Genomic DNA, 12,324 nt, shown 5'->3' with positions numbered 1-12,324 from the left:
AGGAAGGCAATTTATACTCAAGGAATAAAATATGTGTTGTAAAGTGTTCTTAAAATCAATAGTTAAGTACTTATTAAGAGATTATTAATACAATAGCTACTGCATTAACTATTAGTAAACTAGCATTTATCAGTTTACAAATAGTTTTTTACATTCATTCTCCAAATTTGCTTTATAATGGTTACATAGAAATAACTGTTGGTGGTTTTCTTTTTTTTTTTATCTCTGTTACGTATTAAGCAACTCATGACCCAGAGAGATCATGTTTATTTCCCAATATTGGCTAAAATTTGAGTCCAACTCTACTGATTCTAAATTACACACCTTCTTTTGGTTCTGCGTGCAACAAAACATCCACTGTTTGACCCAAAAGGTGAAGTTTTAGGCATGTTTTGATAAGAGGCAGGGACATGTTTTTTGTGGGGTTTTTTTTACCATTTTAGTAACTATTCAGCAAATATTTCTTGAGGTCTTATTATGTTCCAACAGCTAGGAGAAATACACACCAGGGAGTATGATGCAATTTTATAAACATAAGAAAAGTCAAAAAGCAATAAAGAGGATGCTCTGGGGGCCCTGTGAATGGCCGTCGGGCTCCGCATCCCGTCTTTGGCGCCATTCCAGGCAGCCCAGCACCTGGAGGGGAAAGGACGTTCTCAGGTGGGAACCACAAAGGCTTTCAGAAATCAATCAAGCAGTTCTGTTAAAATTTACAATACGTAGATACATAGATACAGAATGTGCCCCCTCAAAGTCGGCCACTTTGGCATATGGATGATTTTGAGCTGAAAATAAGGAAGACTCAGCAGATCAAAGAAAAAAAATATGAACCTCTCCTTTAACTACCTAAAAGAATTTAGAAAGAGGACCTGGCCTAGAGGTAAGTTTGTAGCTGAATGGCCTCTCTGTATGGCAGGGCAAACATCTACTGACCAAACATACTCTTCTTACTGTCCCATTAAGTACCCTTCTCTCTTTTGAAGCCTCAGGACTCTATCCCATTCCTTAGCTCCAGATGGCCCATGAGCCTCAACTGCCCGACTTGGCCTTGGGTCTCATATTCTTATACCCCCATCCCATGTACTGATTAAGTTTGTTTTTCTCCTGTTAATCTGTCTTGTGTTGACATGATTAGACCAGCCAAAGACCCTAGCAGGGCATAAGAAAGTTTCCTTCTCCAGTAATCCTTTCCACATGAGAGGAGCGTTTACAGTCTTGGCCATGCTCTGTTTCTTGCTCGAGGTGTTGGCTACACTGGGGTATTTAGCTGGTAAAATTTCACAAGATGTACAAGTTATGTGTTTTATATTTTAATGTATCTCATTTCTGTAAGAATATTTAATAAGTTAAACAATAAAAATGTATACTCAATCCAGTAGTCCTTTTTCCAAGGGAGATATTCCCTAGAAACACAATGTTTATTGCATCATTCATAGCAGCAAAAATTTGGAAACAACATGAATACCCGCTAATACAGTAATTGAGGTACACCCATGTGAGAAAAAAATATTCACTTATTAAAAAGAATGAATTACACTGACTTGGAAAGATTTCCATGTTTGTTGAATGAAACCTAGAGAAGTGGATAAAATACAATTTCATTTAAAAAATAACATAAAATCTACCAGTATAAATATATAAGTAAGCCTACATCATATTTTATGAGTACTGAGAAATGAGTGATGGATATATGAAACTGGAGAAGTCAGAGTTCCTGCTGCCTGCTGCTATCAGACCCAGTAACTAGGGACAAGGATTGAATCTTTATGGACACTATATTCAGATGCTGGCGATCTCAGAACACATTAGCTTCCAAAACCTTCTCATCACAAGCTGAGTTTTTTAATAAGAAGAAGAAAGGGCAGGTAAGAGGTTTGGAAAAAAGGTTAATTGGATAAGAGTTGCAATTTTCCTAGTACTTCTTTATCTGTTGATCAACAAATTCTTTATCTGTATCACGAACATTCCCTCCCTGTAACACTCGGGCTCAGATCCCATCTCCATCCCTTGCAGACCCCCTGGGGCACAAGGTTGAATTGCTTGTTGACCTCCTGGAGTCCTGGGGTCTTACATTCCAGTTCCTGGAAGAGCAGCTTTCCACAAGGGTAAATCACTTAAGCCTATCAACTATGACTGCAGCTAAAATCTTTAACTCTTGAGTTCCCCTATCATATACACAAAGCTGTTAACATTGATTTGTGGGCAAGTAGGGAGGGCATAAACTTAAATCTTATATCCAAAATGAAGCAAGAGTCATAATGGAATTTCTTGAAAACAAATAGACTTTATTTTTAAAAATGATTTTAGATTACAGAAAAATCTATCGACTACAGAAAAATTGAGCAGTTAGTACAGATTTCCTGTGTATCTCAGCCCTATTAGTAAGTAATGTTTCATTAGTATGGTACAGGTGTTACAAATAATCAACCAATATTAACGCATTGTTATTAACTCAAGTCCATAGTTTATTTAGATTTCCTTATGCCCTGTTTCTGTTTCAGAATACTGTACTATACCTAGTAGTCATGTCTCTCTAGGCCCCTCTGACACATTCTCTCAGGCTTTCCTTGCTGGCTTTGACAGTCTTGAGGAGTCATTGTCAGCCATATTGCAGGATGTAGCTCTGCTGGAATTTATTTGATGTTATTCTCATAAACAGACTGGGGTAATGGATTTGTGGGAAGAAGATCACAGAGGTAAATCAGCATTTCATATATCCCATCAAGGGGACATAGGACAAACAGGATTTCTGACTGTTGATGTCAACACTGATCACCAGGCTGAAGTAGTGTTTGTCGAGTTTCTCCACTGGACTCTTCCCCCCACTTTTCAAACTGTAGTTGACACCGGAAAAGCTGGTGTTCATGATGCCTGTCACTATCAGACCCAATAAGCAGAGACAGGGATTGAATCTTTGTGGGTGCTTTATTCAGATGGCCGGCGATCTGAGAAGACAGCAGGTTTGTGCCCTGACAGACTGTCTTCAAGCCCATTTTAAAATGGCCCTTTTTATAAGGAGAACAAAGTGTAGGTAAGAGGTTTGGAATTCAGGGAAAAGTTAATTAGATTAAAAACTACAGCCTTCTGGCCCTGGGTAGTGTCTTTAGCTGTGTCCTGGGTGGAGGCCTCTCACTCTGGAGCACAATGGCTCAGATTCCATCTTGAATGGCTTGCAGGCCTCCTGGGGCTTATGGTCTCCTGGAGTCAGGGTGGGTCATTCCTTCAGTTCCTGGAACAACGGCTTTTACATGCATTGATTACTAAGATTATTAGCTATTACCTAAACTAAGATTTTCCAACTTCTGAGTCCTCCATCATAGCCTTTGGAAGAAAGTCACTATGTACAGCCTACACTCTTCCTTTAGGCCAGAATGGCTATGCAAATCAGTTGAAATTCTTCGGCACAGGACAATTACAATGGAATTTTAAGTGTGGAGATCATAGTGCATTACCCAAAGGTCACAGTCAAATTTCACCAAGGGTTCAACTCTTTGCTTCCGGCAAAGAAATACAAAGGTCAAAACACCTTTCTCCTTTCTCTGAAGTAGTAAAATTTGCTGCAAGTTCCCAAGGCCAACCGCTTGGGTGCAAATCAGGAGCAAACAATGCCCTGGAGAGCTCAGACAGAGCACTGCAAGCCCAGGGGGTGGAATCTAAAGGGTTAGCCTTAGCTTTGAATAGGGGAAAAAAACAACACCCTGTGTAACTTGGATCACTATTGTCTGTTGATGATCTGATCAAAGGGTGAGGTGATTGGGAAAGGGGAAGTACTTCTAATTTGGGTATTTCCCAAAAAACTGTAACAAAAACAAAGGGCCATTTTTGGCAAGGTTTCTTCAACTGGATTTCAGGGGGGAAAGCCTGCAGAGCATTGAGTTGGGTTACTCCAAGCAGAACAGGATAATTGTCTGAGGGAGTATGGTGGCTGTGAAAATGGAAAACCGTAATTGTATGTCAGATACTACTATCTATCACTTTAGATGCTGCATTAGCTAGCTACTGTGATTATTAGCAATGTGGCCAACTCTTCTCCTTGTCTGATAAGGATAGAGCTAGGTTTGAACCAGAGTGACTTTGGCTCCTAGGTCTGTTCTCTGTGTCAGTCTGCCCCACAGAATTACTGTGTTTTTAGAACTATGAGATGCATCCCCCCAAATTTGGGAGAAAGAGGGGGGTACGTCTTACACTTTGAATGTAGCTTACCTGGCTCACTGTGGGGGTGGGGAGAGATGGTGGCCTATGTTATTTATATTATTAAATATTTTACCACATTTTTTGCTTCAAAAATTTTTTCCCTACTTTCCTCCTCTAAAACCTAGCTGTGTCTTATGGTCCGGCGCATCTTACAGTCCGAACAAGTCGGGATGTATAGTTCTGTAGTATAGATATGTTGTACTTTTAACATCACATTTACCATGTATTTCTTGCATATTCCCATCTCTTGTTGGAACAAATTAGGGTTCTAGAAATGTATATGTTCCATAGCAGGAAAGAGATCTGAATTTTAACCCAATATATATTCTCACATAAATGAGAAATTTTCACACAGCAGCAGTATCCTGCCTGTGGGTCAGTGTACTCTGATTATTTTTCTTCTTTTATTAAAATAACAATAGTAAGCAACCTATTGGAATTGGCGTCACAGACCACAAACAAGTAGCCTCCAAATTTAAAAAGCATTTGTACTAAAGGAATGTCCAACTTTATGTTTGAATTCCAATTCAATCAAGCAACCTTCTATTTACTAATTCAGGGAAGAGGTAGCCTGGTTAGAAGACTCTAGTCCAGGATTAAAAACTCAAGTGCCTTCGAGGGACAGGTGTAACTTAAATGTTTGTAAGTCATTTGTCCTATGTCATTGGAATATTGAAAATGAAGAAGTCTTGTGTTTCTGAAAGTAGTTTCTTTAAAAAAAAAAACTGAGGTTTTTTGTCCTTGGAGAGATATATTTCTGTTCACAAACTGTGAGGTTTCTTCCTTTTTTTTTTTTAGCAAGAACAAATTCCTACCACCTTATCTAAAGTAAGTTATCTTCTCTAGCCCCCTTTATTTTCTACTTCAACCTCTTAATTGTTTTCTTCCTTGCAGATGAAAGGTTGCCAATTAATACACTTGCTTTATGACTGTCTCCCCAACAGCATGTAAGCCACACAAGGTAATAACCCCGATTCTCCTGTTCACTATTGCATCCCCAGTACCAAGCAGTGCATGGCGCATACTAGATGCTCACTAAACATTTGTTGAATGGCTATTTGGGTGGATTCATAGGTGACACATGAATAGATGAAGAAAGACAAAAATAAAGTTTCTGAATCTGCCGACCTGAGGATCCTACCTGGCAAAGCCTGGTGACCCTACCAGGTAATAACTACACCGCATTAAGACCTATTCTGAAATAGCTGCTATACACCTTTGCCTCTAAATTCATTCACTTGTAAAATGTCCCATCCATTAAAATTATATATCCCTTGTTAATATACTACATCAGCCTACAGACTTAAGAATATTTCCTAAACATGGGATATTATCTCTCATTTGAAGGAGTGGTCTGCCTAGTCTTCTGATTTAAAATACAGCAAGCGAGGCTGGTCCGTTAGCCACACAAAGTAAATGCCACACTAGAAAGAAGCTTTCCTCTGCACCGGAAAATCACATTTGTGTTTAGGCGAAGTATCTACATAATTAGATTCATTCCTGCTGCTGGGTGTTTAGGGTTACCCGTTGCTGTTTGTATCTTAATATATGAGAAAATCAAACCTTGTGTGATTGATTACACATGGTTTTCTCTCTCTCACATTTCATGATCGTATTCCTTGGGACCAGTGGAAGGGGATTAATCCAAACCGTGAGGTATACTTAGAGAGGTAACCAGTTCCTAATGTTGGCCCTGATACACCCTTTTAATTTTTTTAGCAGAATCCCCATTCATGAAAGACCGGATGGGCAGCAGGGATCCTCCTGCCAGTCCAAAAGCTGGAGGCTGAGCATGTGACGCAAATCAGCCAATCGGGTGCTCGCAGCAGGACTCCCGCATTTCAAACGACTGAGGTTCAAGGACATTGTTTGGTCTGGCTACAGCAGGGCTGGGAGTACCTTAGACGGTGAAAAGGTTGTGCGATCTGCCGAAACAATTCGGATTGTTCCTGCAGTGCGACCTGGGCTTGGTTTTCCTGCTGCTCAGCTCTCCTGCCTATTTTCTGGGCCTGATTCCCCAGCCTCCCCGTTGGTTCTGTGAACACAATATCCTTCCAGTACATTCCAATAAATAAGTAATCAAGACTCTGTTTCTGTAGTCGACACTGTGATGAGCTCTCCAAATTCCCTTTCAAGTCTGAAGGATTTATTTTCTCAGCTGTTGAGTGGGCTGCTGGCAGGCAGGCCATGGCTCACAGCCCTCTGCAGGACCGCCTCAGCTGAAGAGTCTCATTACCCAAGATCACTACCGGGAAGTCTGAATCAGAGACTGGCCAACATAGGATAGGGTGGTCTGGCCCCTTATCCCACCTGGTTGCCAGTAACATTAACAATGCTCAGATAATTTCAGATAAAAAAGTGAAAAACTCTTTTCAGTATAAGTATGTTGCAAGTGTTATAGGAGACGTATTTATCTTAAAAATCATTCAGTGAGTTTATCAATCATTCAATCATTGAGTTTATCTGAAACTCAAATTTAGCTGGTCATCCTGTATTTTTATTTGCTAAATCTGGCAACATTAAACTCCAGCAATTGCGAAGCCCCATGCCAACCTTAGAGCCCTCTGTGGGGTTGGCTGGGGCCCACAGTGAGACTGCATTTTAGCCCATCTTTTACCTCTGCCCACCCCTGCTTCTGAAGTCCCTTCTCTTCCCCTCCTTAGGTGGTGATCCCAAGGCCATTCCTGATAAAGTAGTACTTGGAGCTGATCTCTTTCTCAGAGCCTGACCCCCAGGCAACCCAACCTGTGACAGTTTCTCCCCTTTGCAAAAGGGTAACCAACTGTCCTAATTTTCCCAGGACTGAAGTGTGTCCTGAGATGAGTTGATCACCCTACCTTGTAACCAGGAATTATGACAGCTATAACAACTTTCAATAGCTCTGGTGACCTGAAAGTGTCACTGCTCCTTGCCCTTTGAGTTGCCTAACAGTGTGTGGGCCTGGACTTTTGCCTTATTATCTGTGCCCAGCACTCCCAAGCTGTGCCAGAACCAAATCTTTGTTCCACTGAGGCCCTGAAATCCTACCTTCTCCCACAGATCAGAGACTGTGCCGCCTGCAGCTGTTACTTCCTGAGCTGGGCAACTGTCTGGAGGCTGGACTTGCCAAGTTCTAACCACAAGACTGGTCTATCCATTCCCCACCTCACCCCTCTTACTTGCTTCCAACTATACTTGAAATTTCTATTTAATAGCTCAGATGTCTTCTCCAGGGCTAGTTTTCTCTTTCCAGAGCTGACTTTTCCTCTTTCTTAATAGCCCATGTTTCTGAGGCCTTATGCCTCTCTTCTGACTGGAAACCTAAGAATAGTATGAGAAAGACTTATGTTGTTAACAATACCATTAACTGAACCTTCCCTATATGCCACATGCTGCACTAGGAGCCTTATTCATTCATTCATTCAAAAATTGTATTGATTGCCAGCAATATGGCAAGTATGATGCAAATAACATTAAGAGTTCTAACAGTGAATGAGAAGATAAGGTATCTGCCCAAGTTTGGGGCATGGGGCAGGGCTTCCTGTCTAGTGTGGGATGCAGTCAAGAAGCAGGTGTAGCCAGTGCACTTGCCCACACCTTACACTTCCCAGCAACCTGCCCTGGAGCACCTGGAATTGGAAGTGTTTGGAAGATGATCACCCCCCCCACCCCAGTGGCCCTTAGCCAAGGACTGACTGGTGCAAGAGTATTAACACATAGCTCATTTACGTCCTGTTGGGGTAACTCAAAGGCAGAATTTACACTGCAGAGCTTCCCGTTGAGATGACCTTGAGGCTGGGGCTCTACCTGAAATCTCACCCTTATCTGCCTTCTCACCCACCACTGTCCTGCTTCCCCCACATCCTTACCCTTCCCTGGGAACTTTTTCCTCAATAAATCACTTGCACTTGAATCCTTGTCTCAGGATCTATTCCTAGAGAGCCTGACTCAAAGCAGCAGTAAGTAAATAAGTCATGATAAGCTGTGACCAGTCTATGAGGAAAGTATTGTGACAGAGAACAATGGCGAGATCTATTTTAGACAAGGAGGACAGGAAAGGCCACCCAAAGAGGGGACATTTTAGCCAAAAAGGACTCAGATATATGATTAGCCAGGGGAAGAGTATTTCAGGCAAAGGAAATGAAAAGGACAATGATCTCAAGGCATGAGGGAGCGTGGCACTTTGCATGTTCTAGAAATTGTCCAAATACTACTGGGGATGGCTTGCAAGTAGTGATGGGGACAGGGGCACAGGAAGGCAGAGGACAACTCCTATGGCATCTTGCAGGCCATGATAAGGACCTTGAAGTTTACTGGGAATGAGATGGCCTACCACTGGAGAGATTTCAGCTGAGGCGTGTTACCATCTGATTAACACCTTCAAGTGATCGCGCTGGCCGCCCTGCGGAGGCTGTAAGTGGACGAGAAGGAGCTGAGACACTGCAGTGATCGCCCGGGAGTGAAATGAGAGGTGGTGTCAACCGGGGCCAAGGACATGGAAGTGGACAGAGAAAAAGTACATTTTGGAGGTAGAATTGACAGAGCCTGCTAATGGGAATTAGCAAGAGGGATTAGTTAAGAATGATGCTCCGTTTCCTTATTTCAGTAATTGGGTGAATATTGGCACATTTCATCAAGAGAGGGATTATAACAGTGGGAAATTGTAATAACAGGGAATTGTCACCCACCCCCACCGTCCTTTTGACATTGTTTCTATGAGTGCTGACTCTGACTAAAATGCAGTTTGTAGATAAAAACACATTTGTATAAGAATCCTAGGAAGTAACTCCAAAATATAAAGACTCTGATCTTCGGGCACCCCAGCTCCGGGAACCTTGCTGCCCTTCAACTGTGGAGCCAGGGTGACATGAGCCAGGGTGACTAACCGGGATGACGCACACCGGACCAGCACCTGTCGTATCGGAATGGACTGTGCTCGTCTGCACTGAGAGGACTTTGGAAGGCCCTGCCTTGATACCTTTGTTCTGCTTCCCCTCTCCCTCCTGATAAAAACCTCTGCCTGCGCTGAGAGCGGGAGATGGGCTTTGAGATGTGAGTCCCCCATCTTCCCATGGAGATGCACTTTGAGATGTGAGTCCCCCGTCTTCCAGAGGTCTGGCATCTGAAATCAACCACTTTCCTTTGCATCAGTACCTGCCTCTCAAGTCCTGCATTTGCTTACAGGATCACTGGGAAAGAATAAAAGTTTGGGAACAGAGAAGCCCACATATAGTCTAATTATATTCTTACCAAAGCCCATTAACTACTGTGGAAACTGAGGCAGGGGGCAGTAGCTGACTTCAGCTTAGAGCTAGTACATAGCAGATCAGAACTGAAACCCTGATCTGAATACTGACCCTGGCAAGTCTGTGCTGTCACAGCAGGCCACCATTCTTATTTTCAGAAAAGGCCCTCTGCCCCAGAGAGGACACGGAAGGAGAGTTCTCACTGGATGCTGAGGCTAAAAGGGATGGGGGAGAAGAAGGTGCCCTAACCCCTCAGGAGACTGATCGGGGAGCTTACCTTGAACATTATTTTAACTCCTGTCAAAGTTTGGCTGAAAGAGCATCTAACAAAATCCCCTCCCATTTGGGACAGGAAAGTGATTCCTCTTTACAGCCTCATGGGGAACAGTGGGTGGTCAGGGTTTGCAGGGTGGCACGGCCAGGACTCGAGTGCCCCCTCCCCAGCCTTGCAGCCCTCACTCTAGCCAGGACCTACTACCTGCTGTTCCCCAGCGCAGCAAGCTCTTTCATGCCTTTGTCAAAGGCACAGGCTGTTCCCTCTGGGGGTGGGTTGGGCAAGGGGACAGGGAGTGGATGTTCCTTCCCAACCCTTTACCTTGAGACAACGCCTCCTTTACCTTTAGGACTCAGCTCTAAAATTGGCTTCTTTGGGAAGTCGCCTCCACCTCCCCAGGCAGTGTTAGTCACCTCTGTGCTCTGTTAAGGCCTGTGTTGCGCACAAAACCGCCCCCATTTCGCAGGTGGGGAAAATTTGAACTATACAGCCACTGGAAGGTGTGGTACTGGGAGCGAGCACTAGAAAATCCTGTATCCCGTGAACCATGGGGCAGGAGAGTTTCCAGATGACCCCTCCAGGCCTGGCTGGGTGAGGACAGGGATCCAGGAATGATGGCAGTGAAGGTGGAATAAGAGAAGGCCCTTTGAGAGGCAATAACATGGGCCACTTTATTCTACTTCTGAAACCCTTTCCCACTGATGTTCACAAGCTGAAGCCATTCCTTGACAGGCCATGTGGCCATCAGCACGTGCCTCCATTTGTCTGCCTCGCTCAAGAAGATCCCAGGTGCGGCTCTCCACTCAGTGCCCTGAACTTGTCCTGCCTGCTCACAGCACTGTGCAAAGCCACTTAAAGAAAACTAGTCCTGTTTTATATCTATCACTGGGTTCCTACTAAAGTTTGCATTAGTAGCATCTTCCATTTCTGCGGCACTTGACAGTTCACAAACAACCATATCATTTCATTTTAATGTTCACACGAAATCAGGGTGACTCTGCTGTAAATCCATGTCACCAATGAAGTTGAGGCTCCAAGTGGTCAAGTACCCTGGCAGGAAGTATCAGCCAGGACTAGAAACCAGGTGCCCCACTCGTGAGGGCAGTATGCACCAACGATGCTCCTTGAGGAGAGGCCTTGTTTCCTCTCTTCTAACAGCCTCAGAGTTTTAATTGCTTGACCTTCAGAACTCAGGAAGACCTTTCAGACTGTGGTTTGTGTCCTGGCCAACAAAAGCATTATTAGAGGGACTCGCACCGACAGGGGCAGCTTGCAGCACACTCTAACCGAACCAGGAAGAGCTCCATCATAGGCTGATGAATAGCGCTGCCTCCATAAAGGAGAGATGGTGCCAGAGAAAATAAACATACAGCAAATTGCTCCTTGTAGTAGGCATGCTCCCATTGCGGGGATAAGAAGCAGCATTTTACAAGAAAGGAAGAAAATGGTGTTGAAGGGTGGGAGTAAGAGGTATTGTAAACTGAGAAGGAATACCAAAGAGTAAAAATCAGGATGGAAACACTAGGGGGGCGGGGGACAAAAAACAAAAGAAACATAGAATATGGTCCAAGAGAGAGGCCACAAGAGGTCAAAGATGAACCTTCATTAACAATCCAGAAGTAAAAATGAAAGAAGCGTGAGGTTCTGGATTGAATCAATGTGCATCAAATCCCACAGGGTGATTATGCCGTGGGAGACATCAATGACAAGAGAGGGGAGTGTCCTAACAGCTGTATTTATTGAACTCTGACTGCATGCCAATTGCTGTCCTAGAGCATTAAAGATATAACCTCATTTAATGGGCACCTTGACCCTCTAATCATTTTGCAAACTATAGATGATAAGCTAAGGCATGAACGATATGCTGTATTTTGCCATGTATAATGCGCACCTACATGTGTGGCCCAAAATTTCAGGAAAAAAAATCTTTCATCTTACTTTTTTAATTCAATTTTTAATTTACTTATATTTAGATACTCGTTTTTCATATTATAAAGGAATTTTAGCATTTATTTCTTAACACACAGATATTGTTATTGCTTTCTAGAATTATACTTTTAATGAAGAAGCATAAATAAAAGAATTTTAAAACATTTAATATAGATACAGAATTAGTACTACCCATGTATAATGTCCATCCTTATTTTTCCCCTCAAAAATCTGGGCACAAAGTGCATATTACACATGGCAAAGTATGGTACGAACCTTACCCAAGGTCACTTAGCCAGTTGGTGATGAAGGTGGGGTGTGAACCCGAGACTCTCGAACACTTGCCTTTAAACCGTATGCTGTCCCCTCATGCAAGTGGCCTGCCTGGACAAGTCAAAGTCTACAAGGCAGTACTCGGACTAATGTTTAAATCCTCTGAATTCTACACAGTGATTCTAGTAAATGTGTACATGGTGAGAGGACTTTGTAGAGGAAGTGATAGAAACAGCTAAAACTAGCTTAAGCTGAAAAGATCTTCGGAAACAAACTAAGATGGCTATCAGAACGAAATGGGAATTTGACAGTTAAGCCTTGGGAGTTCAGGAGACAGAATTTCTGAGAATTCAGCTCCTAGAATCAGGGTTTAAAGGCTCTCAGGACTCTTCCACTTCTCATCCTTTTTCTTTTCTTGAATTGAATTCA

Source organism: Phyllostomus hastatus, unplaced genomic scaffold, assembly GCF_019186645.2.
Source record: "Phyllostomus hastatus isolate PE091 unplaced genomic scaffold, TTU_PhHast_1.1 phas_scaffold_21, whole genome shotgun sequence".
Classification (NCBI taxonomy): domain Eukaryota; kingdom Metazoa; phylum Chordata; class Mammalia; order Chiroptera; family Phyllostomidae; genus Phyllostomus; species Phyllostomus hastatus.
The sequence above is the reverse complement of the archived record's forward strand: the minus strand, read 5'-3'. Positions refer to the sequence as shown.